Here is an 8,793-nt window from a genome sequence, read left to right on the forward strand (position 1 = left end):
GTAAAACATTTATCCAAACTATCAAAAGTCTAATATAACGGTTTACAGAGCATGGGGAAGATAATATATAGGTTCGTTTCGTGCGTATTTTCGTCCAGAAGCCATCTAATTAACTTTCGATTTGACCTCAGATGACCATATAAGCGATGTAAACATAAATAAAGATATGAATAGATTAACCAACACGTGCAATTGGATTTTTACAGGTCTGTTTGATTTGATTTTATAGATTAAAAATAGATGTTTCTCATTGTTTTAACCGTATAAAAATGATTTTATGTGCATCAAATTAGTAATCAAATGATTTACCGTAGTTTCACTTTCATTGTTGACATTCGTTTTCAACAGGCTTTTTAAAAATAACCAGTACACGTTCAATGCATGCGTTGTCAATTTCTAGCTAGGGGTTAAACTGAAGTTCCTATGAATACGGATTTAAAGAGGTCAACTCATTCACTTGCAAGTGAATAACTAATTAGCAATATTTCTTAGCGTAATTTGCCAAAATTGAACCTTTTTAGCTGCAAAAAGCGAATTGTTATTTCACTATTTCACTTTCATTATTGATTGAACAGAAAAAAATCAAATTTTATATTTTTTATATCTCGTAGCTAGTGCCCCTTTAATCAATTATTATTTATCTCTTTTTTTAGCAATCCACCACTTTCTACTGTCCTTATCTATATTTCTATATTCTATATTCTGCGTCTCCATCCAGATTCTCGTGTATACCATGAGGGTCCGGATTGGGGATGTTGTTGTATTCTTTAAATTGTTATGTCACTTTTCCCTACATTTTATTTTTTTTACTCATTATTCTTTTTCCATTCTTTATATTTCAGCATCCCAATATATGTTACTTACTGATGTTTAGCAACATTACGACGTTAATCTCTGATTGATATACTGGTTACCAATGAAGATGACAATTTGAAGTTGGTGTCATTCATCACAACAATGGAACAGAATCCACATGATATATGCGACCATTCTTGGATGAAATTAATATTACTTTAATATTACACTTTTTGAAACCATTTTTATCAATTTTCAATTTCCATTGTCTCAATTGTTAATTCATTATTCATGTGTTGTTTCCATATATTTCATGTTTCATTGTTCATGTGTTGTTCCGTTTATTTTAGCCACTCGTCTTGAGCCTACCCATTTGATCCGACAACACCCCATATATAGCAATAACATTATACTTGTATTCCCATTCATAACTCTGTTAACAGACCAATTAACAGACCGGGTTTTATATATAAATTGATTAATTTCACAAAACCCTAATATATACCGACTTGTTTTGTCTTGTTGCTGTTTTTGATTCATACCAATGCGAATTAAAATATGGATCAATCAGCATGCAGAGAAAATAAGTTATATGTTGCAGTTCTCAATTTATATTCTCGCTATTTTAAAGTCATATGAAACGAGTGACTGGTGAAAAAATAATGTTTATCAAATTCTTGAACCAATGCATGTATATATATTATAAACTTAGTCTTCTGTGCACGATTTTATCATTTTTTACGCAAAAATGTGGTAAAATCGTCATTTTTTCTCATGTCTGTGATGAAGTAAAAATATGGCAGCTCATTAATTGTTGTATTTTGAAGCCGTAGTTTACCGATTGTCACCCATAGTAAACAATCAACAAAGAAGCATGCATAGATATTGAGAACGTGTATAACATTTTCAATCAGATAATAGTTTATTTCAGGGACAGATCCATGTGTATTGCGATCACCGGGCCAACGAGATTGTCACGTTAAGGTCATTTTGAATACGGAAAATATGTCGAACGAAACACAGCCAATAGAAATGCCGGAGTGCACTTTACATTCAGCATGGGTTATCAAGAAATTCTACTGTTGAATCCGCTCATCGTTTATGACAATTGTCTATATAATTCGTTCATTCGTGACCCACGACTAAGCGAGTATATGAGCATCACACAAATTATTTCAAATAAACCTTAACCGTTGCGTTTGTTTTTTCTGTATTGTAAATTATGAACAGGTTTCTTCTATTCATCGAATTAGTTCACGATTTCTGTTCAATGACGTTTAATCAAATGACATCTTGAGGTACAGCCACCTATATTAGAGAATGCGAAGGTTTGGAAATATACTGAGAGACTCGGCTTTTGAGCTGGAGGTAGCACAGTAGTGTAAATGCATTCCAGAATCTAGGTATTTAAGTAAATGTATCTGAACAGTGTTATTGGGGGGAAAATATGGTATCAACTAAAGATACTTTCTCAAACTGATGTAGAAAAAATATGAAATAATTTTACATACAGGTGAAAATGAATATTTGAGATTTTGTTTTAAATTTTGTATTCACTGCATGAAGAAGATATAAACGCATTTGTAGCCTTAGGTTTTTAAAGATATAAAAAAAAAAAGTAAACGGTCATGATAAAATTGAGAATGGAAATGGAGAATGTGTCAAAGAGACAACAACCCGACCGTAGAGCAGACAACAGCAGAAGGTCACCAACAGGTCTTCAATGCAGCGAGAAATTCCCGCACCCGGAGGCGTCCTTCAGCTGGCCCCTACACAAACAGTTCAGTTATAATAAACGCCATACTAAACTCCAAATTGTACACAAGAAACTAAAAGTAAAATAATTCCAGACTAACAAAGGCCAGATGCTCCTGACTTGGGACAGGCGCAAAATGCGGCGAGGTTAAACATGTTTGTGAGATCTCAACCTTCCTCTTATACCTCTAGCCAATGCAGAAAAGTAAATGCATAACAATACGCACTTTAAAATACAGTTCAAGAAAAGTCCGAGTCCGATATCAGAAGATGTAACCAAAGAAAATAAACAAAATGACAATAATGATAAATAACATCAGGAGCCAATTTCACAAAACATCGTAAGTTTAAGTCTCAAGTGTTACACTTAAGACTTTCCTAAGTGCAGTCCTAAGACAATTTCACAAAACATGTCGTAAGTTTTAATCCTAAACTTAGGACCGCTCTTACGCTTAAATCTTACGTCTAAACTTACGACCACTCTTAAGATAAAAGTACCTTAGCAACGTTACTTTCACTTCATCGAAGCATGCGCAGCGGTTACTCCCTATGTAAACAAAACGGGACGGAAAATATTCCATAGATCTCCTTTAACTTGTCAATGGAAATAACAAAGAGGAAGCTTCAGCCAGACTGATCAGAGAGTGAGCTTCTTACTTTTCTCTGGCATAGTAACTTCCATCATTTCTGTGATTAGGGGGCGGTTCGGGCACAGCCTGACTATTCAAGACAAAAACAAGTACCTGTTGGGCACAGGCTGCCGAAAGGTACCCAACTGTGGATTTCTTTTCATTGCCCATAAAACAAACAATTTTGCAAAATTTGGAGAAAAAGAGTCATATCTTTCATTCTAGTAAAAAGGTGTAATTACTTATTTATTTATTTATTTATACATGCAAAGAAATTGCCTCGGATGAATTAATATTGATTGTTTTGTATATTACACTATTCTAAGCGACACTTACATGCAGGTCATACATTTAAAAAAAAATCAAATCTTTATCTGTTAATGGGTGCCGTAGGAGATCCAACGGATTTTTAAGCGAGGATTTCCTGGCATGTAATCGACAGAAAACTCAGGGTTAGAATTCATAGAACAGACAAGGTACATTGACAAATATTTGATGTTTATTTTAAACGCAGAGAGGTACCACCGGCACCCTTAGCCAAAAATAAATCTTCAATTTCTCTTATGTGCATTCGGACTTTATTTTTTGAATTGTAGTTCCACGTTATATATTTGGTATTTTTTCTATAAATATTAGTCCAACGTGGTAAAAATCACGTAATGCAGAAATATATTATTTTGGAGTTTTCTTTTAAGGCGGGGACTCCAATCAGACAACAGATGTGTATAACTGTAGATTTTATTTTTAAATGAAGAGAGTTGCCGGTCCTGCATGTATATATATATGTATAATATGAATTAATCGGTTAGAAAGCAAAAGAAAATTTGAAGGTCCTATCCAAAGGTGAAAATGGAGGGAGCAAAAGGAGGTGTTTCATGCGGAATATTTGTATCTTATGAACTCTTATATACCTAAAAAAAAAAAAAAAAATTATTTAACAAAAAAAAGTTAGACAAATTGTGAATGGTCTTCTTTCTCCCATGCAAATAAATTGCCTCCGTTGAAAGTTTGCAAATATCCCTATGAGCAAGTTACACGGATGATAAATATCTACCATTTGCAGCATTGCTACGTTGTCGTGTTCTAAGTGTACATGCAGGTCATAAATTAATTTGTTGAATGAATTCAAATCTTTACATAATGGGTGCCGAAGAAGGTCCGCCGGAGTTTTGAGCGAGGCCTTCTTGACATGGTGCAGTTTGTTTGTATACCAAATAGGCAGCTATTATGAGTCCTATTGTAGTTTTTATTCAGTGTTAGCGCACATGTACTTCGTCTTATGAATATAAAAAGGGAAATATAAACTAGACAAAGTGATGCCCCCGCGCTCCACTCTGAAGTAACTGTATTATAACAAAATTAATGCGGGACGTTCTTTGACATATGATTGCGTCTGGGCCCCCGCAGATGCAAAATGATATTTTAAAATAACTATTACATTAATGCTAATCCTCCAAAGTGACAAAGTTCAACCATCTCACAAAAGAGCAAATATTAATAAAAAATCAAAACACTGACCACATGCACACCTTCAATATGTGGTTCAAACAGCCAGAAAAGTGAAAACTTTTTAGCATTCACACTGTAGGAGGAGTTCCCTGAAAACGCTCCTCTTATGCAAGTAAATAATCCAAAAAATGAAAAGGTTTATACATACAATGTATACACCTAATAATAATCCAAAACACTAAATATAGTTGACATATTGCTTATAGTTTCTTAGAAAAACACTTAACCAATAAAACTAAACATTGACCAATGAACCATGAAAATGATATCAAGCCTGGTCAAGGTAAGACGAACCATGTCAGACAGACATGTACAGGTCAGCTTAAAATTCTTCTATACAACAAATATTGTTGACCTATTGCTTGTAGTTTAAGCAAAATTGACCAAAACACAAAAACTTAACACTGATCAATGAACCGTGAAAATGAGGTCAAAGTCAATAAAACCTGCGAGACTGACAAATACATAATGATATATTTCCATACAACAAATATAGTAATAGAAAAAAAGACCAAAACTCAAACACTTAACTGTGACCACTGAACCATGAAAATAAGTTCAAGGTCAGATGACACCTGCCAGCTAGACATGTACACCTTACAATCCTTACATACATCAAATATAGAAGACCTATTGCAAACAGATTAAAAAACCCAGACCAAAACACAAAAACTTAATTATAACCACTAAACAAAGAAAATGAGGTCAAGGTCAAATAACACCTGTCAGTTTGACGTGTACACCTTACAGTCCTTCCATACACCATATATATACAAGACCTATTTCTTAGAGTATCACCAAAACTTAACCTTGTTCCCTGATAAAAAAAAATGAGGGTGAGGTCAAGTGAAATCTGTCTGACGGGCATGAGGACCTTGCAAGGAGGGTGGGGGGGGGGGGGCAGGAGGATTTTGCAATGTATTGAAAATAAATAACTCAGCAGGTCTAATCGAAAGTATGAGATGGCACCAGATTCTTCATAAATTCATTTTTTCCCCAAAAAAAACAAAAAAATCGGAAACACATCACATTTTTAAAAGTATAAATATTATTTGAATATACTTGAGATGTCTTAAAATTGGTTTCATTAAACTGGAGATATATTGTCTCAGGAAACCTTATCTCACTTTTATTTTAACAGGGTCTTAGCTACATTGAGGCAAATGTGGTAGTTCCTCGTGTAGGAAATTTCAAAACCAAACGCTTGTCTCCATATCAAATTGTGTTAACGGTGAGTGCCATGCAAGAAGCAAGTTCTATTTTCCCTCAGATGTAGCCCTGTTTTTTCGGGATCAATGTTTCTTATGTATTTGTCTTTTGTTCATTGATTACCCTTCTGTATTCTGTTAGTGTTGCATTCCTTTTGTAATTTAGTAATTTTGTTATGAACTTGATCATGAGTTTTTAAAAAACACCAGCCACAGACTTAACTATGTGAATTTCCATTTTTGCTTTATCATGCACATTGGTCTTTTGATGTTGTCCTTAGAAACTTAAGTCTTAAACTGAATTTATACATTTTGCTTTGAGACCAAAATATTGTCAAAAATGATTAATCAAAACTTGCATTTTCAAAGTAATCATCGGAATGTGTCTTAATTCTGAACACCCAGAAAGCAGGATTTTGCATCATTTGTTCTATAGATTCCCAATTGGGCCTTCAGTGACTCCAAAACCCTTTAAAAAAAATGCCCTCTGGGTGAAATATGTTTTACAAGACTTTTATAAGAGGCTAGTTACAACCAAACTTTTAATACTATGTATGTATGCAATGCATGTATATGGATATAAAAGATTCATTTCTGCAGAGGATGATGATTAGTTCTGATTGAATGATACATAATGACTTGACTATACATGTATTATTTATAATAAACAAATCTTTTAAAAATTGTATGATTTTGCCGATCAAAAACAAATACTCCTGCACCCCCCCCCCCCCCCCCCCCCCCCCCCCCCCCCCCCTAGAATATCAATATCAAATGGTCGTCCACTAATGCGATATCTGATCTTCTCCATTTTTCAAAAAAGTAAACTGTAAAGAATTAAAATATTTTGTTTACCTTTGATGGTCATTATTCTTGAAAAAGATGTAATAGACTGGCAAGTCTTTGATATTTTCTTCTTGTCATTGTCGAGTTGGTCAATTTTTCTTTTTTTTTCGTCGCCATTTTCAGTGTTGATAATTTAAAAAATTGAAATGATTCTTTTTTAATGTTCGTTAAATTATAAATAACAAAATACAATAGAAATGAACATCGTTCACATTTATTTTATAAATTCTATTTTGCATCGTCAGGTGTTAAAAGATTAATTCATTTAGTGGATGTTTGGTGCTTCAGGGCAAAGAGATTAGACAGGGTCGTAAATTTCACCTGATTAATTAATTGACTCTGATCAAATGGGTAATTATGGGAAAGATCCGTTTGCGCCAAAAATGCGTCCTTTTGCGCCACACATTTGTTTCCCCAATGCTACGTTTGTGCCACCTGTTTTAAAATTACATGATATCGGGATCCCAACCCTCCCCCTAACCTGGGACTGCTTCTGCTCAATTACTGGTTACTGGTACGTGTTCTACTCTATTTACCATATTGTGACCGCCTTCAAAAAATTAAAGATTGTGTCACAGCAGGAAACTTACAATACATAGATTGAAAGATGTACAATTTTTTTATAAAGCCCTCCTTAACTTTTTTAAATGTTATCTATGGCCTGTTGTAAGTATGGGTCCCAAACATCAAAATATGTGGCTAAAACATAATCGCCAATTGAAAGCTTCTGTTTTCTTCTCTTTTGATATATCTTGTAATAAATATTCAGCAAAGCAAAAGTTTTCTTCTTTCTCTGTACATGGACTGTCAAATGCAAATACAAGTCATTTCTCTGCAGATGCTCATTTTCATGGTGAAATATTACTTTTTAAGCCAAGAGTAAGAACAGGTAAATTGGCGCAAATGAGTTCCGAATATTGGCACAATTGATACATTTGGAAAACAAAATTTGGCGCAAATGATACCCCTGAAAAACAGCAATTGGCGCAAAAGGACTACTTCCGTGATTATATGGTTCATTCAATCTATGCCAACATTTTAAAATTTAGGTAGAAAATAAGTTATAATGTTCCCAGGTGTACACAAGACTATTTTTGCTTTTTGCAACTTGTAATAGTATCTTGCATTAATCATGTTGTATGTGGTGATACTTTAATAAACTATTAAATCTGAATCTGAATCTAGTTAAAATAGCGACATGCAGAAATAAACATAATAAAACAATTGATGATTGAATGTTGCTTTACTTCCAGTGGCAACTATTCCATGATTGATCATGACAGGTGCGGATCCAGGATTTTGGAAAGGGGCGAAGATTTCAAATTTCGCCGAACGGAGCGATGCGAAAAAATATTTTGTCCTTTTTTGGCGAAAAAACATAAAATAAGTGTAATATGCACTATTTTAACGGTTCCTGGCTTGGGGCATGTATATTTTATAGTTGCTGGTAAGGGTAAGGGTTGGACATTTTTTATGCTGTATTCTCCCAATTAATTGTCTATCATAAAATGACATGTAGTATTGATCAAAAGCTATGTACTGATATATTTGATGTAGGACTTGTCAGTAAAAAATGGACATGGAAATTCGTTGAAATTTACAATACGACTTACAGGAGGTAAAAAAGACAAACAAGCAGTTATTATCAAAATATTTGATTGATATGTTTCACCCAACATAACTAAGGGAACCGAAGTGAGGGGTTCCAAATCCACCAAAGACTACTAAAGTGTCTGAAATGAATTTTTGTTTACGGCAAGAATCAGAGTCATTTTTTTTTTCTCTAAAAAATTTCAGACTGCCTCCTCAAATCAAATGGTTCGTACATGACACTTGAAATCTTTCTGGAGCTTATACTGACTGAGGATCATTATTCAATTTTGTTATTTTTAAAATTGGCTGGGGCATTTAGGGTAAAACATTTTTAAATAATATTGTGGAACTTTTTTTTTCATGAGAGTGTAATAGTCTTTGGAGTATTAATATTAACTATTACTTTCTGTTTGATGGGATAGTGGCATAGAAGTCAATACTTTCTTGCTCAATCCTGT

This window comes from Mytilus trossulus, chromosome 10 (genome assembly GCF_036588685.1).
Source record: "Mytilus trossulus isolate FHL-02 chromosome 10, PNRI_Mtr1.1.1.hap1, whole genome shotgun sequence".
Lineage (NCBI taxonomy): Eukaryota > Metazoa > Mollusca > Bivalvia > Mytilida > Mytilidae > Mytilus > Mytilus trossulus.